The 23,463-nt window shown below is 44.4% G+C and overlaps 1 protein-coding gene across 1 annotated transcript in view; it reads left to right on the top strand.

Moving 5' to 3' along the window:
* LOC117354177 (pituitary tumor-transforming gene 1 protein-interacting protein-like) overlaps nt 1-23,463 on the top strand; it is a 108,677-nt gene that overhangs the window by 4,927 nt on the left and 80,287 nt on the right. The gene's annotated exons all lie outside the window — the stretch shown is intronic.

The following is a 23,463-nucleotide window of genomic DNA, read 5'->3' as shown; positions in this document are numbered from 1 at the left end:
CTAAAGTGGTCCATTAGTTTTTGGACTGATGATGGCTCTTCCTGGGGAATGCATATGAGAGCGGTGACTTTGGTTAAGTTCACTAATATTCTGAAAAGTTCTCTACCGTTGTAGTGTGTCCATTTTATTATCCAGTAATTATTAAGGAAGTTGGCAGGAGGTTATCTGGATGGTTTGCTTGAAACTCCATATGGAGTAAGTGGAAGAGTAGGCCTTGAACTCGTGATTCTTAGAACTTCAGGGTCCCAATGACAGTACAATGCTATACAATGCTTTCTTTCTCACATGGGTTTTTTTTTGGTATGTGGATCGTAATTTATATAATTAGAAAAACTAAGCTGTCTTAAGTGCTAATGCACACTTAGCCTAACATGGGACATGCTTATGTTTGTGTTAGTTGTGGCATCTGCGTGCGCTAAGCACATGGTATTACACTTCTCTCTCCGTATTCACGGTTTCAGCATTCGCAATTTTGATTATTCACGGTTTTTAGCTTGCTGGCTCCTCCCCCCCAAAATTACATCAGCTTGCATAGAGAAATTGCTGATTCCAAGCATTTACAGAGAAAATCGCTGATTCCCAGCACTTTCTTCACCGTGTTTTGCCTCTCCTTCAGGAACAGACCAGGTCTCCCACCATGTTATTCACGGTTTCACTATATTCACGATGGTTTTTAATAGAAAACAGTGAATAACATATGAAAAAGTTATTCGCGGTTTTTCGGTATTTGCGGTTCTGTTAATCCCCTATCACAGCGAATACAGAGGGCGAAGTGTATTACTGTATTAATTTGAGGGAGCGTGTCAGGGTGGAGAGTGGATGTTCCTGCCCTAACCATTTAGTGCATCTATAGTACCTCATGCTAACTTGTTGGTCCAAGGTTAATGCAGGAGTCCTTACTGTCTCCTAAATAGATGGTGGGATGCTCCCTCAGCAGCTTTTTTAAAGGCCACGTGTTAATGCTAACATTAGTGCATGGCCTATATTGAAAAAAAATTTAAAACATTCCTTTGTTTATAGCTATGGGAAAAATGGCTTTAGCATGCAGGAACGGCCTACCTAAGAACATGTTAAGGCAATTTCTTGCTAGAGCTTAGTAAAAGGAGCCCAAAGTGAATGAGAATATTATTGCAGTGGCTGTGTTCTGTGGTCTCATTCCGCTCACCTGCAGTGGCAGCTCCAATGTTGATCTAACTGTAAGCCCTTCCTGGGGAGTGCGTACTCAAAAAAGATTCCTCGGCAGACTACTGTCTTACTAATCTGCCACCAAAGACCCAGAACTGAGCCAACTGGTCAGAACATCTACCTCCTATATGCACTTAAGGAAGCTCCTAAAAACATACCTTTTTCTGAAATTCAACAGACCTTCTTAGATACTCTCAGAAGCTACCTCAAATGCTAACCTAGCTTGTCTCTTATGACATAGCTCACTGATCTGCTGTACCTCCTTTGTAGGGCTCCTTTTACACTATCTTTTCAGTTGTAGCACCACAAACCTGAAGTCACTGCCAAAATAACTGAGGGAAAAGAAGTCATTAGATAAATTCAAAGAATCACTAAAGTGTGCTCAAAGATTGTATTTCTCGCCCTTCTTTCCTAACTGTGTAGTTAGTATATATGTTTTCGTATGTGTTTACTAACCTAACCTGGTTCTGTTTAGTATTTTAACTTTAACTTGTTTTTAAGATACTTTTTATTTCTGTACACCGCCTAGAAATTTGATTAAGCGGTAAAAAAATTTATAATTAACTTGAAAACTTAAAAAGCTTTCTGTATAAAGACGCATTCGACAGATAGGATTCCTACAAAGCTCTTATTATTTTTCCTGTCCTCGTGTTTTGTCCTTTTATCGATATCTTTCCTATTACAATTGTAGTTCTCCCCGTGCCCCTTTCGTAACTAATAAGTCCTGATCGTCTATGTTAATGTTCTTAATTGTTTTGCCTGTTTTCCCCATATTATATTGTACATCGATTTGAATTTTTTGGGGGAAATTGCATTTTGATCAAAATTTTATTAAACTTGAAACTTATAGTTTACTGCTGTTGCCAAGTTATATGGCAGCCCCTTGTCACTAATCTTTCTACCTCTTTGTAAATACATACAGTCAACCACCTTTGTAACTCCACTGCTATCTCCTTCCTGAGTCTTATTGTAGCTCATCGACACTGGTCAGTTTTTCCTTTTTTGTAAACCGCATAGAACCGCAAGACTTATGTGATTATACAAATAAAAATTTATGTTATGTTAAGCTGTGCTATCATTTGGTACAGCGCTTTACCCTTGGTTTTCTCACACTAGTCCTCAAAGCAGGAAGAAAGATTAGCAAGGGAAAATGGGCATTAAAGCACTGCACTACAGGTTAACAGAGGACATGCAATTAGCTGCGTGAAATAATATTCTTCATATAGAAAAGCTACACTAAACTTTAGTGCAAATTTTTACTTTTTTCTTGCACTGAATTTTTACAATGTCTTCAGGCTGTTGGAACAAAAAGGAATCACTTAGAATTCACCTTAGATGTTGCAAGAGTCCTGGTGGCCCAGTAGGCTCAGAGATCTGTACCCCTGATACCCCCTCCCCCTGGACCCCAATACTCCTATCCCCCCCAAAAATGTTTCCCCTAGCACTCTCAGACCCTATCCTCTGACCCCATAAAAAATTCCTGGTGGCTCATGGGTCCTACCCTTTCCCCTAACCCCACAAGAATTTCCCAGATGCCTAAGTAAACCTCCCCCAGAAACCCCTAAACTCACTTTTTAAGTCGGGAGGTAGAAACAACGTCCAATCACTCCTCTCTCTGTGCTGCCATCTTGGAAGATGTTGTTTGCATGCTGCTTGCTTACAACACTGGGGAGCAAAAGTCTTATGTTAAGACTTGTGCTAGGCATCCATGCACTAAGCTTTAGTGCAAAGCTCTAATGCGATGTAACTGCATTAGTTCCTCTTTTAGCAAAAACAAGAGGCTGGGGGCACCTTAAAGACAAATCAGGTTGAGGCATGAGGTATTGAAGACAAGAATCCATCAGGTTATCCCAGGACAAGCAGGCAGCATATTCTTAACACATGGGTGACGTCACCGACGGAGCCCTCGGTACGGACCTTTTTAACTAGAAGTTTCTAGTTGGCCGCACCGCGCGTGCGCGAGTGCCTTCCCGCCCGACGGAGGAGTGCGTGGTCCCCAGTTTCTTCGTTTCCGCGGAGCGAAGAAGACGCGTGTGTTTTTTCAACGGCCGTTGAAACCACTTTTTGCCTTCCCGCTCGCGCTTTTTTCCCTTATTTTTTCTTTCTTTACCTTCGGGTTTATTTTTCTTTGATTTGCAAAAAAAAAAAAAAAAAAACTTTGCTTTTTTCACCTTTTTTCTTTCGTTTTTGCCCCGGCGGGGCCTGTTGCCAGTATACAGGCCTCGGGCTTCGATTTTGCGGAGGCTATCTTCCCCTTCATGCCCCCGCAGGTCGGTTTTAAGAAGTGCCAGCGGTGTGCACGCCCGATCTCCATAACTGACCCACACAATTGGTGTTTGCAGTGTCTGGGTCCGGAGCATCGGGCGGACTCCTGCACCCGCTGTGCCACTCTTCAAAAGAGAACCCTTAAAAACCGAAGAATTCAACAAACTCTTCTCTTCGGCACCGAGTCGGCGATGGACTCCTCAACTTCAACGGCGGTACCTCAAAAATCGGCACCGTCGACCTCGACACCGACCGACCCCACATCGGCGTCGCTGGCGCCAGGTAAGCCGGCTAAGAAGCCTTCCTCTTCCCTCGAGCGCCCTCCAGCTACGGTGGCGACACCATCCCTACCGGCATCGCACCGGTCCCGCAAACGCTCCGCCCCGATCTCGGTGAGTGCCTCGTCATCGGCCTCCTCATCGCCGGGGCGTGGAGCGGCATCCAAGGAACCGAAGAAAAAGAAAGCGGTTCCGATGCCACCCCTAGATGACCGTATCTCGGCCATCTTAAAGGCTCAACTCCAGGAGCAGTTAAAGAAACAACTTGAACACCTGTTGCCCACTATCCTGGCACCGCTCCTTCCGGTACCAGACCGGCCCGAGCCCCGTACCGAGCCCCCGGTGTCCACCCCTTCGGTACCTGTGAACACCTCCATGCCGATCCTTTCGGCCCAACAACTTCACGGCGATCCGATGGTTCATTCTCAGGCCACATTGGATCCTCCTCGGCACCAGGCGGTACAGCATTCTTCTCGGGACCGAGATCGACGCCGGTCGTCCTCTCCTGGTACCGTTTCGGTACGCTCTGGAAAGTCTTTGTCCAAGACTCGCCATACCGCGCCCTCCACCCCGGTGTCTCGACATGCACCAGAGGTCAGGGACCCTGACTTATGGGAGGAAACTCCTCTCGGTACCGAGGAGGATCCCTCCTCATCTGATGAGGAACCATCGGCACCCGATGCCACCTCTAAACCAGAGCAGTCCTCATTTTCTAAATTTCTGAGAGAAATGTCTGCTGCCCTGTCCCTTCCCCTAGAATCTGACTCAAAAAAGTCTCAAGCCTTTCTAGAGGCTTTAGACTTTGAGCAACCTCCTAAGGAGTTCCTCAAGCTTCCCGTGCATGACATCCTACGGGAAACGTTCTACAAAAACTTGGAAAATCCCCTCACGGTACCGGGAGCCCCCCGTAAACTGGACAACCTTTACCGTGTCATCCCTATTCCTGGATTCGACAAATCTCAATTGCCCCATGAGTCCCTTCTGGTTGAATCCATCTTAAAAAAGACTCAGGGCTCCAGTGTCTATGCCTCTACCCCTCCTGGCAGAGAAGGTAAGACCATGGACAAGTTTGGCAAGAGGCTTTACCAGAATGCCATGCTTGCCAACAGGGCAAACAACTATTCCTTCCATTTTTCTTTCTATCTGAAACATTTGGTCCAACAACTGTCTGCCCTCCAGAAGTACCTTCCTGAGCGCAAGGTCCCGCTATTCCAACAACACATCTCTGGCCTTCTCCAAATGCGCAAATATATGGTCCACTCAATATACGACTCCTTCGAGCTCACCTCTCGGGCCTCTGCCATGGCCGTAGCCATGCGTCGCTTAGCCTGGCTCAGAGTCTCCGACCTGGACATCAACCACCAGGATCGTTTGGCCAACGCCCCCTGTCTCGGGGATGAACTCTTTGGAGAGTCACTGGATTCCACCACCCAGAAACTCTCGGCCCATGAGACCAGGTGGGACACCCTGATCAAGCCGAAAAAGAAGGCTCCGCCTGCCCGACCCTATCGGCCTCAATCATCTTACCAGCGGAGGTTCTCAGCCAGGCCACTCAATCCGCCTCCCCAACAATCTCGGCGACCCCGTCAACAGCAGCACCATGCCCAGGCTCGATCTCAGGCCACTCAACCCTCTAAGCCTCCTCAGCCTGCTAAACAATCTCAGCCCTTTTGACTCTTCTCTCCAGGGCATAGCCAGTCATCCACCCTCGCTGCCTCTTCCACAGCCTATCGGGGGTCGTCTCACCATTTTCTCCAGCCGTTGGGAAGTCATCACGTCGGACCAGTGGGTCCTCAACATCATCCGCCACGGCTACTCTCTCAACTTCCAGACTCTTCCACCGGACAACCTTCCCGTAAAGTCTGCTTCACACTCATCTCAAACCCCCCTCCTCCTGAGGGAGGTTCAATCCCTCCTCCTTCTCAATGCCATCGAAGAAGTACCTCCAGATCAAAGGGGTCAGGGATTCTACTCCCGCTACTTCCTGGTTCCCAAAAAGACGGGAGACCTCCGTCCCATTCTCGATCTCAGGGACCTCAACAAGTGTCTGGTCAAGGAAAAGTTCAGAATGCTCTCCCTTGCCACGCTTTACCCTCTTCTTTCTCAACACGACTGGCTATGTTCCCTGGACCTCAAAGAGGCCTACACTCACATCTCCATCAATCAGAATTCTCGCCGCTACCTGCGGTTCCAGGTGCTACACCACCACTTTCAGTACAAAGTGCTACCGTTTGGCCTCGCTTCCTCCTCCAGAGTCTTCACCAAGTGCCTTATAGTGGTGGCGGCCTTCCTCAGGTCTCACAACCTCCAGGTGTTCCCCTACTTGGACGATTGGTTGGTGAAAGCACCTTCATCTCAACTCGTGCTACAAGCTACTCATCACACCATCTCTCTCCTCCACCTCCTGGGGTTCGAGATCAACTACCCCAAGTCGCATCTGCTTCCCACCCAGCGACTTCAATTCATTGGAGCAGTTCTGGACACCACGCTGATGAGGGCCTTTCTCCCCTCCGATCGCCAGCGGACCCTGCTCCATCTCTGCCGTCAGGTACTCATGCATCCCTCCATTCCTGCCCGACAGATGATGGTCCTCCTGGGTCACATGGCCTCGACGGTGCATGTCCTTCCTCTGGCACGTCTCCACCTTCGTACGCCTCAGTGGACTCTCGCCAACCAATGGTCACAGACTACAGATCTTCTTTCTCATCCCATCTCTGTGACATCATCTCTTCAGCAATCTCTCCAATGGTGGTTGAACTCCTCAAATCTTTCCAGGGGTCTACTTTTTCATATGCCCCCCCACTCTATGATCATCACCACAGATGCGTCCCCCTACACGTGGGGAGCTCACCTAGGAGATCTACGCACCCAGGGACTTTGGACCCCACAGGAGCGTCGTCATCACATAAATTTCCTGGAACTCAGAGCCATGTTCTACGCCCTCAAGGCTTTCCAACATCTTCTCTGCCCTCAAGTCCTCCTCCTGTGCACAGACAATCAAGTCGCCATGTACTACATAAACAAGCAAGGCGGCACCGGATCTCGCCCCCTTTGTTTGGAGGCTCTGCGCATCTGGACCTGGGCCACGGACCGCAATCTCTTTCTCAGGGCGGTCTATATCCAGGGCGAACAGAACTCTCTGGCCGACAATCTCAGCCGCATCCTTCAACCTCACGAGTAGACGTTGGACCCTCCGACTCTGCTCTCCATCTTTGCTCGATGGGGCACTCCGCAGGTGGACCTCTTTGCAGCACCTCACAACCATCAGCTGCCCCAATTCTGTTCCAGACTCTTCTCTCCTCACCGTCTGGCTCCGGATGCATTCCTGCTCGACTGGAGGGATCGGTTCCTGTATGCCTTCCCTCCACTTTCTCTGATGTTGCAGACCTTGTCCAAACTCCGCAAGGACAACGCCACCATGATTCTTATCGCACCTCGGTGGCCTCGCCAACACTGGTTCTCACTCCTGCTCCAACTCAGCTCCAGGGAACCCATTCTCCTTCCTGTGTTTCCTACTCTACTTACGCAGCAACATCAGTCTCTACTGCATCCCAATCTGTCTTCGCTCCACCTGACAGCTTGGTTTCTCTCGGGCTGACCTCTCCAGAGAACCTATCTCAGCCGGTCCGCCTCATCTTGGACGCCTCCAGGAAGCCGGCCACCCTCCAATGTTACCATCAGAAATGGACCAGATTCTCCTCGTGGTGTCTCCGGCATCGTCAGGAACCCACCTCCTTAGCGGTGGAAACTGTATTGGAATATTTGCTCTCGCTGTCCAATGCTGGCCTCAAAACTACCTCCATCAGAGTCCACCTCAGTGCCATCACTGCGTTTCATGAGCCTATTCTCGGAAAACCCCTCACGGCTCATCCTCTGGTTTCCAGATTTATGAGAGGTCTCTTCAATATCAAACCGCCTCTCAAGCCTCCTCCTGTCGTCTGGGACCTCAATGTGGTTCTCTCAGCACTCATGAAACCTCCGTTTAAGCCTCTTGCCACTACTTCGCTCAGGCTTCTTACCTGGAAGGTGCTTTTCCTAATTGCCATCACCTCTGCCAGGAGGGTTAGCGAACTGCATGCACTGGTTGCTGACCCACCATTCACTGTTTTTCACCATGACAAGGTTGTTCTGCGTACCCACCCTAAATTCCTTCCCAAGGTGGTCTCGGCTTTTCACCTCAACCAGTCCATTGTGTTGCCCGTCTTCTTCCCTAAGCCTCACTCGCATCCTGGGGAACAGGCGTTGCACACGCTGGATTGTAAGCGTGCCCTTGCTTACTACCTTGATCGTACCAGAGCTCAACGAACATCCCCTCAGCTATTTTTATCTTTCGATCCCAACCGTTTGGGTCGTCCTGTCTCCAAACGGACACTTTCAAATTGGCTTGCTGCCTGTATTGCATTCTGCTATGCTCGGGCCGGTCTCTCACTGGAAGGAACTGTCACGGCCCACAGAGTCCGAGCTATGGCTGCTTCTGTAGCTTTCCTCCGTTCCACGCCCATCGAGGAAATCTGCAAGGCGGCCACTTGGTCCTCACTTCACACGTTCACTACTCACTACTGTCTGGATGCGTTCTCCAGACGGGATGGACACTTCGGCCAATCTGTGTTACAAAATTTATTTTCCTAATGGCCAACCATCCCACCTCCCTCTTTGTTAGCTTGGAGGTCACCCATGTGTTAAGAATATGCTGCCTGCTTGTCCTGGGATAAAGCACAGTTACTTACCGTAACAGGTGTTATCCAGGGACAGCAGGCAGATATTCTTACGTCCCACCCACCTCCCCGGTTTGGCTTCTTAGCTGGCTTATCCTAACTGGGGACCACGCACTCCTCCGTCGGGCGGGAAGGCACTCGCGCACGCGCGGTGCGGCCAACTAGAAACTTCTAGTTAAAAAGGTCCGTACCGAGGGCTCCGTCGGTGACGTCACCCATGTGTTAAGAATATCTGCCTGCTGTCCCTGGATAACACCTGTTACGGTAAGTAACTGTGCTATTCAGAGGGTCTAGTGTTCAGAAAGATTCCAGATAAGTTTGGAGGTTTTTAAACCTCTGCTATTTAAATTGAAAATTATATAAGATATGCAGGGGAAGTTTATGCTTTGTTGGAAAAAAAAATCTATGGGGCTCATAATCGAAACAGAAAAACATCTAAAAAACAGCCTAAATCAGCATTTGGACAACTAAAAGCAAGTCATCCAAGTGCCAATAATCAAACCGGGTTTTTGACATATTTAAAAACGACCTAGGCCTTCACAGTGCTGCCGAATGACCAGAGCTAAAAGGAGCATGTCAGGAGGAGTGTCGAGGGCGGGATTTGGGCAGGACATGGGCCATCCTAGACTTAGGGCTCCTTTTACTAAGGTGCGCTAGCGTTTTTAGCGCACACAAGATTAGCGCTGTGCTAGCCAAAAAATTACCACCTGCTTCAAAGGAGGCGGTAACGGCTAGCGTACGCGCTAAGGACAAAAGGATCCTCAGATGCGCTATCTAGATGAGTTTTTTCTACAGGCCAGTTGCTTCACATCCCTTCTATAGATAAAGAAGTGAATGTTCTTGACTGATATCTTTGCTTATCTTTATCTCACTGCTTGAGCTTTGCAGATTTCTTACCTAAGTCATGGTGAGAGTTAGGCCATAACCTTTTTAACTTTTTCCTGGTTCAAAGCTCGCATTGAGAGAACAGTGGAGGTGGATTTTATTAAAGGACTCTACTATTTTTATAGGGACAGTTTTATCTAAAACAGGCATAAACCAAGTCATCTATTGTTTGCCTTGACTCACCAACTTGTTTGATTTATTTGAAGGTATGAATAAACATGTGGATAAAGGTGAACTGGTTTTAGTGTATGTAGATTTTCAGAAAGCTTTTGTTGAAGTTTCTCATGAGAGACTCCTGAGAAAATTAAAGAGTCATGGGATAAGAGGCAATGTTCTGTTGTGGATTAGGAATTTGTTATTGGATAGAAAACAGAGGATAGGGTTGAATGATCACTTTTATCAATGGAGGAGGGTAAATAATGGAGTGCCACAGGGATAGGATAAAGGTTAAAGGGGATTGGACTTAATGTACCACTTTTTCTGTGTAAGTACAAACAAAGCGGTTTACATTTTAGACAGGTACCTATTTTGTACCTGGGGCAATGAAGTGTTAAGTAACTTGTCCAGAGTCACAAGGAGTCGCAGTAGGAATCAAACTCGCAACTTCAGGGTGCTGAAGCAATTGTTCTAACTACTAGGCCACTCCTCTACTCCTGATCTGGAAATTGGAATGGCAAGTTAGGTGATCAGGTTTGCAGATGACACAAAACTATTCAAAGTTGTCAAACCACATAAAGACTGAAAATTGCAGAACAATCTTAGGAGATTGGGGCATCCAAATGGCAGATGAAATTTAATGTGGGCAAATGCAAAGTGACGCACATCGTAAAGAATAATTCAAATCATAGTTACCTTTTGCTAGGGTCCACTTTAGTAGTCAGCACCCAAGAAAAAGATATTACGCTGAAATCTGCCCATCTGTGATTTTATTAAGGAGGGAGGGATAGGGAATGCTATTGAATAGTGATTTTATTTGTAAACTGCTTTGATTGTTTTCATTTAACATGTAAGTAGTATGTAAAAACTAGTATGTGTAAATAAGTAAATTTACTCATCACTGTTGAGAGGTGGCAGGGAATGTAATTAGTTGAGAAAGAAGGGGTAGCGATTGTTCTGTAAGAATAGACATGGATGATATACACTGGATGGACCATTCAGGTCTTTATCTATCGTCATGTACTATGTTACTATATACGCCAGGCGATGAAAGGAAAGTAGGAGGAGTCTACAAGGGCAAGGGTGGCTATAAAAGGGAGGGTAAGTTGGTAATTTGGGGGTCCTTTTACTCAGGCGCGCTAGCCATTTTAACGCATGCTAAATATTAGCATGCGCTAAATGCTAACACGTCCTTAGTAAAAAGAACCCCTTTGTGAGGAATGGTTCGATGTATTTGTTTTAGATGAAGACAATGCAAACTATGGGATGACTGTTTCTGTAATTCAAAGTGTTGTGTTGGGGCTAGCATATTATTTTGGCTCCCTTTCAATACAGGGACTTCAAACCAGTGGTCTCAAACTCAAACCCTTTGCAGGGCCACATTTTGGATTTGTAGGTACTTGGAGGGCCACAGAAAAAAATAGTTAATGTCTTATTAAAGAAATGACAATTTTGCATGAGGTAAAACTCCTTTTGGCTAAGTCTTAATAATAATATTGTAATTTATAGCTAAAGAGACATATGATCAAGAAACTATTTTATTTTACTTTTGTGATTATGATAAACATGCCGAGGGCCTCAAAATAGTACCTGGTGAGGGCCGCATGTGGCCTCCGGGCCGCGAGTTTGAGACCACTGCTTCAAACCAATAAGGACTGGGAAATATGGATGTCAGGGTAGCTTATAATATAAAAGAAGAAAATGTTGACTGCAAAAAAGTAAGTCTGTTGATAAGTCACATTTCTTGGAAGGTTATTGCTGTAACAGTATTGGGTTTCTGTGTTTTGATGATTAATAGAGAGATACAAGATAAATTACTCACCGCAGGAGTCAGACTAACTTGTAAACACCAGCCTTTTGTAAACCCCCTTTTGTAATGAGAAGCGATATCTGCCTATCTCTGGTGTTCCAGAACCACAGCCAATTTAAAAGAAGCATTGAAAAGTTCAGACAGTGAAACCACCAAAAACTTCTCTAAGTTCCCTCGGTATGTTTGAATGTATACCATCCGGCCACACTGCTTTGTCAAGTTTTGTTTAGCTAACTCCTCACAAACACAGTCTTCTAAAAATTGTTTGTGGTCTGTCTCACATCCTTGCCTGTTTTCTGAGATTCTACTTCCAGCCCTTCATCTGAAGATAAGAACATAAGAATAGCCAAACAGAATAGCCATACTGGGTCAGACCAATGGTCTAGCCTAGTATCCTATGTTCAACAGTGGCCAATCCAGGTCACAAGTATCTGGCAGAAACCCAAATATTAGCAATGTTCTATGCTATTGGTCCTAGGGCATGCAGTGTTTCAAATTTATTTAGGTCTTGATATACCGCTTTTATGTGCAAAGCGGTTTACATTTTATTCAAAGTATTAAAAAAAAGTTAAAAATATAAAATAGAGGGGAACAATTCACAATAACAGTACAGACATAACAAGATAAATAAGGGCAAATGGGAAGGATACATTGCTTAAAATAAAGGGGAGACGAAATACAAAAGGAGTAGAGGGAATCTTTAATGCTAGGCCTAGGGCTCCTTTTATCAAGGGGTTAGCGCGTCGGACATTTCATCACACGCTCACCCCCGCGGCACACCAAAAAACTAACGCCTCGTCAATGGAGGCATTAGCGACTAGCGCGGCAGGTGGTTGAACGCACGGTATTCCACGCATTAACCGCCTACCGCAGCTTGATAAAAGGAGCCCCTAATGTGTGAGGATTGTGAATAAGGAGAACTAGGTATAGATTTCAAAAACATCTCTGAAAAGAAATGTTTTGAAATTAGATTTAAAGTTATTAAGGTTCTTTTCTTGTCTCAGGCTCAGTGCTAGGGCATTCTACAATGAGGATGCAGTTACTAAAAAGATTGTTTTACATGTTGTATCATAAAACAACTGACAAACTGAAGGAACCGCAAGGGGATATTGTTGGGAAGAGCGTAGTGCTTCCCCCATGTCTGCCTCAATAGCAGACTGTGGACTTTTCCTTTAGGAACTTATCCAAACCTTTTTAAATCCAGCTATGCTAACCACTGTTACCACAACCTCTGGCAATGAATTCCAGAGCTTAACTATTCTGTGAGTGAAAAAAATATTTCTTCCTATTTGTTTTAAAAGTATTTCCAAGTAATTTCATTGAGTGTTCCCTGGTCTTTGTAGTTTTTGAGAGAGTGAGAAATTGACTCACTTTTACCCATTCTATACCACTTAGGTTTTTGTAGACCTTGATCATATCCCCCTCAGCAGTCTTTTTTTCCAAGGTGAAGAGCCCTAACCTCTTTAACCTTTCCTTATGAGAGGAGTTCCATCCCTTTTATCATCTTGGTTGCTCTTCTTTGAACCTTTTCTAATTCCACTATATTTTTTGAGATACGGCGAGCAAAATTAAAAACGTAAGACTAGCCTTACTGGGTCAGACCAGTGGTCCATCAAGGTCAAACCCGTTCTCATGGTGGTCACTCCAGGTCCCTAGTACCTGGCCAAAACCCAAAGAGTAGTAACATTCAATGCTACCGATCCAGAAAAAGCAGTGGCTTCCCCCATGTTTTTCTCAATAACAGACTATGGATTTTTCCTCCAGGAAATTGTCCAAACCTTTCTTAAAACCAGTTAGGCTATCCGCTCTTACCACAACCTCTGATAATGCATTCCAGAGCTTAACTATTCTCTGAGTGAAAAAAAATTCCTCCTATTGGTTTTAAAAGTATTTCCCTGTAACTTTGCGTGTCCTTTTTTGACGGAGTGAAAAATCGATCTACTTGTGCCATTCTACTCCACTCAGGATTTTGTAGACTTCAATCATATCTCCCCATAACCATCTCTTTTCCAAGCTGAAGAGCCCTAACCGTTTTAGTCTTTCCTCATACAAGAGAAGTTCCATCCCCTTTATCATCTTGGTCTCTCTTCTTTTAACCTTTTCTAGCGCCACTATATCTTTCTTGAGATAAAGAGACCAGAAATGAATGCAATATTCCAGATGAGGTCACACCATGGAGCATTATACAGGGGCATTATAATCTTGGTCTTATTTACCATCCCTTTCCCAAGTTCAATATTTTTTATTAAGTTTTATGAAAAGATACAGTCCAAATATATATTCAGATATATGTAAGACACTGGGATCTCGAAACTAATAACATTTAGTGTAACACAGCAGTAACTACAATCAATTGTAATTAGGTTTGAAATCTTCTAAGAGAACCAAAGTACTTGGACTGTTTATGAGAAAACAGTAAAGAAAGTAAAGAGAAGAAGAGAAAGAGAGAGAGAAAGAGAAAGAGAGAAAGACAGGAGTGTCTATGAAACAGAACTAACATAGGAGTCTAAGAATTTCCAAGGCGAGTGTCATGTTCATGGATAGTCGAGCAATATTTTTCTTCTCATAAGCATATGATTCAAATTTATGATACATGCACAAAGATTTCCACCAAAAAGTATAATCCAATGATGAAGAGGATTTCCAATTCTTTAATATATGCATAAGGGCAGTCACAAACATAGTGTCAATAAGTTTAGGAGGACAATTTGAAAGAATAAAGCAGGGGTGCTGAGATCTGAGAATTATAATATCCAAGGTAAGTTCATCCGAACAGTTGGTAACATGTTTTATAGTGTCCCAAATGCGAGACCAGAAGGAGCGAACTGGAGTACAGTGGAAGAGCATATGATCAAGGGTTCCGGCCTCCTTCATACAATTCCAGCATATAGAGTCTTGTTTAAGTTTGGCTTTCCACATCCGAAAAGGAGTCCATACCGCATTCCACATGACGAAGAACATTGATTGTGAAACTCTGGAGGATAAGAGAGGACGATTTGTCGAGGACCAAAAAAGATCCCAGTCAACATCAGTAAGAGGGGTTGTTAGTATGGATTCCCAGTGTTTCATGGAATGAGGAGAAAAAATAAAGGAGTTGTCCCTTAGTATGCTGTAAAATAAAGAGATTGCTTTGCCTTTCGATATAGCCAGTAAAGACCAATGGCATATAGTGTGAATGGATGACTCAAAGTCAAATCGTAGGGACTGAGAAGATATTGCTTCAGTGAGGGAAAGCCATTGAGAAAATGTGGAAGGTGGTAATAAGTATGTAGAGCAGAGTGTGTTGAAAGGAACAATAGAGGTCTGAGTAGTTATTTGATGAGGAAACCACAGCCCAGCCCGCTGCCATCTTTTCCATGAAAGTGATTTTCCATTGTGTTGGAGTTTGGGGTTGTTCCATATAGACACAAATGGGCTATCTTTGATTGAAATTTCTGCTATCGCATCTAATAGATGAAGGGCATGCTGCGTCGCACTCAACAGAGAGTATCTTCTCAGGTGTCTAGGGATTGGAATTGTTGCCATACAAGAGACATGTAATGGTGTACATATAAATCGTTCTATCTCAAACCAAGCTGGAGGGTCCTGGGAACAGGGGTCCGTGATCCAATAAGCTCCATATTTGGCCATTGATGCAATATAATAAAAGTAGAAATCTGGTAAATTTAAACCGCCATTAACTTTGGAGGCTTTCAATTTGGCAAGAGCAATTCGAGGCTTTTTCTTATTCCAAACAAATTCAGAAATTTTTTTATCCAGCCAATGAAAAAATGTTTTCTTACATAAAGATGGGAGCATTGAGAGGATATAGTTTATTTGGGGGGCAAGAGTCATTTTGATGGAAGCAATCCTGCCCCACCAAGATAAATACAGTGGAGACCAACGAGATATTGTGTTCAGGACTATGTTTTTGATTTTAGACAGGTTAAGATCTTGAGCGTGAATTGGATCTTTATGTATCAAGACACCTAGGTATTTCACAGCCCCATACGACCATGGGAAAGAAAATTGAGTGAGGTCTGAGGGAGAGATATGGTCATTAAGGGGAAAAATCTCCGATTTTTCCCAATTAACTGAGTATCCAGAAAGCAAGGAGTATTGAGAGACAATGTTAACGAAAGCTGGAAGGGAATTAGTAGGATCTTGGATAAAGAGAAGAACATCATCAGCATATGCCGCTAATTTAATCTGTCTAGAGGAAGTGGAAATGCCTTTAATTAAGGGACATTGACGAATGGCCGAAAGGAGAGGTTCTAGAGCTAGGTTGAATAATAAGGGGGAGAGTGGACAGCCTTGGCGAGTGCCCCTGTGAAGTGAAAATTTGTTGGAAAGAGAATTATTAATCAAGATTCGAGCTGTGGGTTGTTTGTACAGGGTTTCAACCCATTTTATAAAGAATGAACCAAAGTTATACCATTTCAAGATTCGGAAAAGAAAGAGCCATTCGACGCGATCGAAAGCCTTTTCAGCATCAACAGCCAGGCCGATTACAGGATCTGAAAGAGTTTTAGCATGGGCATTAATATGATGGAAGAGGCGTAAGTTGTCACCTATGTATCTGTGTTTAATAAATCCTACTTGATCTTTGTGAATGAGAGAGGGGATCACTCTATTGAGTCTCAGAGAAAGAAGTTTTGCCATAATTTTATAATCTAAATTAAGAAGAGAAATGGGTCGGAAATTTTTAACCAAGGTGGGATCTCTGTCAGGTTTAGGAACACTCAGCTTCTGACTCTGAGATAGACTCCTTTCTTACTCCACTGATTCACCCATCCTTATCAGATTCTGTAAAAATGGAACTTGATTCCCCTATCACTATATCTGAAATAGAAGCTGCAATTACATCCCTGCCTAATAATAAAGCACCGGGTCCAGATGGCTTCACTAATGAGTTTTTCAAACAATTTCGAACTCTTTTGGCCCCTCATCTTCATACTTATTATGAATTTTTACATTCTACTCCAGATAAACAATTTAATTTTACTGAGGCTACTATTGTAGTTACCATCCCTTTCCCAATACCACGTTTCCACGAAAATAAGACAGTGTCTTATATTCATTTGGGGCCCAAAAAAGGCACTAGGTCTTATTTTCGGGGTATGCACATGATCATCTCTCCCTTCCTCTCCTTCTCCCCAATTCTTCCTCTTTCCTTTCTCTCCCCCACATGTGCAGCGTCTTTCATCCCCTACCATCCCCCTGTGCAGCAGAATTTGCCCAGCCTCTATCCTTCCCTCCCTCCCTCCCATCCCTCATGCAGCATAACCCTTGCTCAGCTTATATCCTTCCCTCCCATCCCTTGTGCAGCAGAACCCTTGAGCAGCCCCCCGCCCCCACTTCACAGCAAACCTTGCTGATCCTCCATCCTTCCCTCCCCGCCGACCGTGAGTGAGCCCTACCTTCAATCGAAGCACTGTCGGGCTGACAGCACTCTAAAAGGCTGCTTGGCCTTCTCCATCGGAGATTTCACTCTGCCGCGTTACTGATGACATCATCAATAACGCAACAGAGTGAAATCTCCGACAGACAAAGCCGAAGCAGCCTTTTAGAGTTCTGCCGGCCCGACTCTGCTTCGGTTGAAGGTAGGGTTCGCTCACGGTCGGCGGGGAGGGAAGAATGGAGGGTCAGCAGGGGTTCGGCTGCACAGGGGGGAGGGGGGGGCCGGATTGAAGAGTTGCCAGTGAATCCGGGGACTAGGGCTTAATTTTGGAGTAGGGCTTATATTAAGACCTACCCCAAAAATGATGCTAGGTCTTATTTTCAGGGTAGGTCTTATTTTCGGGAAACGGTAATTCCTAGCATCCTGTTTGCTTTTTTGACCAACTCAGCACACTAGTAGAAGATTTTAACGTAGTGTCTACAATGACACCCAGATCTTTTTCTTGGGTGCTAACTCCTAAGGTGGACCCTAGCATCAGATAATGCTAGTGTCAAAAAATATTTCCTTAGGTTTATTGTTTTATTCACATCAGTGTCTATGTATCCTTCCCCCCCCCCATCCCTTTTGAGTCCGATAGTGGCACTTTCGTTTTTTATTTGCTGATTACCTTTTATTAAAGCTTAGCATGCACTAATGGATATTAGTACACGCTAAATGCTAAGGGGCTCATAATTGAAACAGAAATACCTCTAAAATCCCGTCTAAATCGGCACTTGGACGATTAATAAGACAAGTCGTATTAAGTGTCAATAACAGAAATGGGTTTTAGACTTATTTAAAGACAGCTTAGGCCTCTTCAGTGCTGCTGTATGCCCAGAGCTGAAAGGGGTTTTTTAGGAGGAGTGGTCAAGGTGGGACGTGGGCTGACCTATACTTAGTCGTACTGCAAGTATAGCCGAAAGTTTAATGAGGCTGCCTGGACGGAACTTGTACGTTGTGACTTAGGCGATGTAAAAACAGCTCTTAGTGCCCAGAAGGTATCCAAAGTGACCAAATAACCACTACAGACACAAAGTACAGACCCTCACACACTCCCCTACTGATCCCTGACCACCCCCCAACACCATAAAAAGTGGAATAAAAACATGCATACCTACCTCCAGAACATCAGCACCTGGCATAGGAAAGCCTAGTAGAGCAGCACAGAGGTGGCTTAAGTAGTCTGGGGCTATTGGGGTTTTAGACAGGTGGGTCTAGTAGGTTTTGGGGAGCTCACCATGACCTATAAGGGAGTTCTGGTGAGATGTCTATATGGCACCCTTTTTGTGAAGTTCACAGCAGTGCCCTGTAAAGTGCCCCATTACTGTGTTGTCATGTCTGGGTGTCCAGTCCATAACTTTGCTGGTCCCTCCCATGTCCAAAAGGTCTTTATTCTAGGCATTTTTGACTTGGATGAATCTTTGGACAAGAATGGGGTATAAAGATAGACGATATAGCCTTCTGGACGATCAAACGGCTGGACGTATAATTAGATGATTTTTGGGGAAAAAAAATTTTTGGACTTATTTTTCGGGAATGGACTTTAGACACTGCCGATTTTGGGCAACTAGTGACTTGGGCCTAAAACGGATGTAGACGTATCTTTTGATTATGCCCTTCCATGGGCTGTTCAAAATAGTATCAGACCTTTAGTCATAAAAAATATTCATATTCAGATATAACAATCTTATACTAATCTCCTTCAAAGTAGTCCCTTTGGGCTGCCACACACTTCTTCCAATGGTTCTGCGACTGTTGGAAGCAGCGCTGGAACGCCTCTTTTGAGATTGCTCACAACTGGTCCGTCACATTCTGCTTGATGTCTTCTTTTGACTGACTTTCAGGGGCATTTTCAGTTTGGGGAAAAGTCAGAAGTCACACGGAGCCATGTCGGGAGAGTAGGGAGGATTCACAGATGTGTTGTGTTTGGTCAGGAAACTCTGTATCAAATGTGAAGAATGGGCAGGTGCGTTATCGTGATGGAGCTGCCAATTGCCTGCTGCCCACAGGTCCGGCCATTTACATCTCACAGCGTTACGAAGGCGACGCAGAACCTCTTGGTAGTACCCCTTGGTGATTCGACAATCCTGAATCAGCAGGGTCTTCACTTGGTCAATGACAATCTCATTTCTGGATGTTGAGGGCCTACCCGAAAGTGCTTCACTCTCCACTGATGTGCAGCCATCTCTGAAGCAGTTGTACCACTCCTTTATCTGTGTGGTGCCCATTGTTTCGTTCCCAAAGGCCTGTTGAATCTTGTGGATCATTTCCACTTGGGAATCGCCAAGCTTTACACAAAATTGAATGCAGTAGCGTTGTTCAACTTTTTCTATCTTTTTGTCAAAAATGAAAATCGGACGGCGCTCACACTTCCTCACTCATCGGTGGTCTGCTGGCGACTGACAGCTTCTTTAGGTGGGAAAAAATTCAAGCATGCGCATTAGGATCACCCACATACGTGCATCAAACCATGCCTCCCTCGCTTTATTTGTTTCCGCAAGAAAAATTAAGGTCTGATACTTTTTGAACAGCCCTCGTATTGTTTTATACCTAAGGGCCGTGTAGTACTTATCCCCTCTTCTACAAAGCCGCGCGGTAACAGCCCCGAAGCCCATAGAGATTTAAAGGGCTTCGGGGCTGTTGCCTCATGGCAGCCGCTAGCACAGCTTTGTAGAGTAGGGGGTTAGCATACACTAATGTCTGTTAGCACACGCTAAGCTTTAGTAAAAGAGCCCCATAGTTTTTCCAGATATTGTTGTTGTCCTTTTTTCTGTGATGTCTTGCAGTTTAAGAAGGTAAACTTTTTTCCTTTTCTTTTCAGCCACTTCTTTTTAAAATCATAATGGCCTCCTTTTCTTATTGATTTATTATTCCTAAGAAAAAAAGAGGTTTGTAGCCCTTAAAATATCCCCTTTCAGTTTTGCCCACAGCTTTTCTGCTTCAGTCACATGTTCCTAGTCTGCTAACAATTCATTGACATACACTCTAGTCTTGATAAACTTGGTTCTCCTGAAGTCTAGGGCCCTGAGGGAACCATTTCCAAGACCCTGATAACGCTGTCTTATTATATCCAAAAAGCTTTTTATTTTCCTGAAAACTCAGGGGGATGTCCTCGACAGTCTATGAGTATTACATATGATGCTGGGTTTATGAAATCATCTCAGGAAAAATAATTTTCCATGCTGCTTTAATTGTTGGGGTTTTTTTGTTATTCATTGTGTGTGTGTGGGGGGGGGGGTCTGTTTTGTGTGGGGTTTTTTTTAACCTTTTTTTCACAAAGATGAGCTGTTAAAAAAAAAAAAAAAAACACCCTATGAAGTGCATTTGCATTCTGCTGTTTTACAATTTAATTTTCCTTGGAAATGTGATATATTTTAGACCCTTGAATTTAAAAAATACATGTCAAACCTTGGTTTGCGAGTAACTCGGTTTGCGAGTGTTTTGCAAGACGAGCAAAACATTCTCGCAAATCGTGATGCGCAAACCCAGCGTTGACTCAATTTGCAAGCACCCCCACCCGCTCAAACCAGAATCGCTCCCCTGCCCACGAACGTCCCCCCCCCCCCGAGATCTGTTATCACTCCCCCCCACAAACTCTACCCCGAGAACCGGCATCGCTCCCGCCTGCGAACGCCCGCGATCTCAGAGAGAACAAGAGCCAGAAGGTCTTGAACATGCACAGATGCTCAAGGCCCAGCCCAGGCAAGAGGAGGGATCTTCGTTTACTGACACCGGCACGTCCTGTGGGTTGGTGCTGCGTGCCATTGCCAGATGGAGTAAGGGGCTTGTTTGGGCGGGTGGGGGATGCCGCTTCCAGCAAGGAGGTGTGATGCCAGTTCTCAGGGAGGCGTTTGCGGGCAGGAGCAATGCCGGTTCGAGAGGAGGGGGGTGCGATGCCGGTTCTTGGGGGGGGGCGTTTGCGGGGTGGGGAGCGGTGCTGGTTCGAGTGGGGAAGGGGTGGAGCAGCACCGGTGGCCTCGTGGGGAGGAGGTGGAACCAATCAAGCGAGTTTCCCTTACTTGCTATGGGGAAACTCACTTTGATATACGAGCAATTTGGTTTACGAGCATGCTTCTGGAACAAATTATGTTCGTAAACCAAGGTTCCGTTGTATACAGAAATATAGTCCATATTACAGCAACAGCAAAGAGAAGTATTCAAATTATCTAACAAATAACTTATACAAATCCACACAAACAGCCACACCCAAATTTAAGTCCCCCCACATTACAAGGGGAAAAGATAACATTTTTCTTTATCTCTGGATTCTGCCCAGCTTACCCAATTCTTATTAGATATAGTTGTGCAGGAACAGGGATTATCAATACCTACCATTGTTAATTCACATACTCCCCCTTTTACCAAACCACAATAGCGGTTTCTAGCACAGGCTGGCACACTGAATGCTCTGCAGTGCTCCTGACACTCAAAGAGTTCCTTTGAGCGTCGGGAGCAGCGCAGAACATTCAGCGCACCGGCCTGCGCTAAAAACCTCTAATTGCGGTTTGGTAGAAGGGGGGGATAATATTGATACTCAGAAGTATTTGAGAGTACTGCCAATTTTCAAAGGCACTATAGCGGCCGTGAAAATTGTTTTAACTGGTTCAGCATAATCTGTATAGTGCCTGGGCTGAATTAGAATAATATAGCGGCAGTATTCAGCTGTTATATGTGCATTGCCATTAGCAAGTAACCATTTAAAAAAAATTAGCATGCGTGTACTAACCTATACCTATTTTGTGGGAGGTAAGAGCTCACATGCTATTTCTGCACTAACCAGTTAGTGCATGGTAATGTGGATGGGCTAAGTGATTAGCACAGGAATACCTACTCTCTGCCCTCAGACATGCTCTCTCAAAAATTAAAATATTTTTATGCAATTAGGGCATGCACATTTGGCATTTACTGCAGGATGCCTGAGCGCATCCTGCAGTATATCATTTTAAGCTCTGTTGGGTGAGTTTTAGTGCCCCCCCTCGTAACATCACCACACACCTGAACTTGCAACTGTTAACCCCAAACCCCCTAATCACTAAACATGAACACAACATGAACTTATGGAATATTTCTACTTCTGTGTAAACAACTTGGCGCTTCCTGGCCTTGCAACACACAAGCTGACGTTAACATTACTAATGTTATCAGATGTACAATGCTATACTCTTTAAGTAGTTGTACGAGATATACACTGCTATACTCTCTAATTCGCTGTATGAAAAACTTCTCTTGATTGTATTTACAGTTTCTCTTATTGTAAACCGCTATACTCTCTAATTCGCTGTATGTAAAACTTCTCTTGATTGTATTTACAGTTTAGTTTATTGTAAACCGCCTAGAAGTCGCAAGATTACAGGCGGGATATAAGAATAAAGTTATTATTATTATTATTATTATTATTAATGCAGCTTAGTAAAAGGACATCTAAGGGATTTAACAAGCGTTTTCTTCCCTTTACTGCAAAGTTTGGTCATTAAATCCAAATAAAAAATCTTACATCTTACTTGTACTAGAACTTAATACTTACAGAGGCTGGCAAAATACCCAGTTCCAGGAGGAAGATTTCAGGGCAGCCCTTGATTTCTGATAGCTCTGTCCTAGTGCATTATGGGATCTGCATCACTGATTTAAGGGGTTTGTATTAGACCAGTGGTCTCAAACTCAAAGCCTTTGCAGGGCCACATTATGGGTTTGTAGGTACTTGAAGGACCTCAGAAAAAAATAGTTAATGTCTTATTAAAGAAATGACAATTTTGTCATGAGGTAAAACTCTTTATAGTTTATAAATCTTTCCTTTTGGCTAAGTCTTAATAATAATATTGTAATTTATAGCTAAAGAGATATATGATCAAGAAACTGTTTTATTTTACTTTTTTGATTATGATAAACATACCGAGGGCCTCAAAATAGTACCTGGCGGGCCACATGTGGCCCCCGAGCTGCAAGTTTGAGACCATTGTATTAGACAGTAGTAATGTCATGCTGTTCTGGTTTGTAAGTTCAATAGCAGGGCTGGCCAAACTCTCTCTCTCCTTGGTAGCTCTGCACTTACCAGGGCAAGTATATAACCTGGATGCTAACATTGCATGCAATCTAAATGCCATTCTGCAAATACCACTTAACTTACATAGGGTCCTTTTACTAAGTTGCAGCAAAAAAAGTGACCTTTGCATGCCCTTGCACAGATTTTTCCTACATACAAAGGGCATTTTTACCACAAACATTAAATAAAATTACCATGTGAGCACTTACAGCCACCGATTTTGTATGTGATAAGGGCTCACACAGTAATCTTGCACTAACCAGTTTGTGTGCAGTAATGTAGCTGTGCTTACGATTTAGCAGAAGAACTACGCCCGCTCTCCACCCCCCAAGTGTGGGTTAGCATGCATAGATTTGGCACGTACCACAGGATGCCTTTTTAAGCTATAAGTGTTAAGTGTAAATTTTCCCCATCCCAGCGGAATCTATCCCCATCTCGTCCTCTTGAGCTCTGTCCCTGCCCTATTCCTCATCCGTACAAGCCTTGAACACTTTAAAATCATAAGTGTTCGAGGCTTGTGCAGTTAAGGCAGAACTTGCAGGAGTGGGACAGGGAGAGAACTCGCAGGGACGGGATGGGAATATTGTCCCCGTGTCATTCTGTAAAGTGCATGTTAGTAAAAGGGCCCCTAAGTGTATATTTGCAAAGGGTATATGCAGGGGTGGAACGTGGGAGGGGCTCCCACTTACAGAATACTGTCAATTGTTGGT

Source organism: Geotrypetes seraphini, chromosome 2, assembly GCF_902459505.1.
Source record: "Geotrypetes seraphini chromosome 2, aGeoSer1.1, whole genome shotgun sequence".
Classification (NCBI taxonomy): Eukaryota; Metazoa; Chordata; class Amphibia; order Gymnophiona; family Dermophiidae; genus Geotrypetes; species Geotrypetes seraphini.
This window is presented reverse-complemented; position numbering and strand designations above follow the sequence as displayed.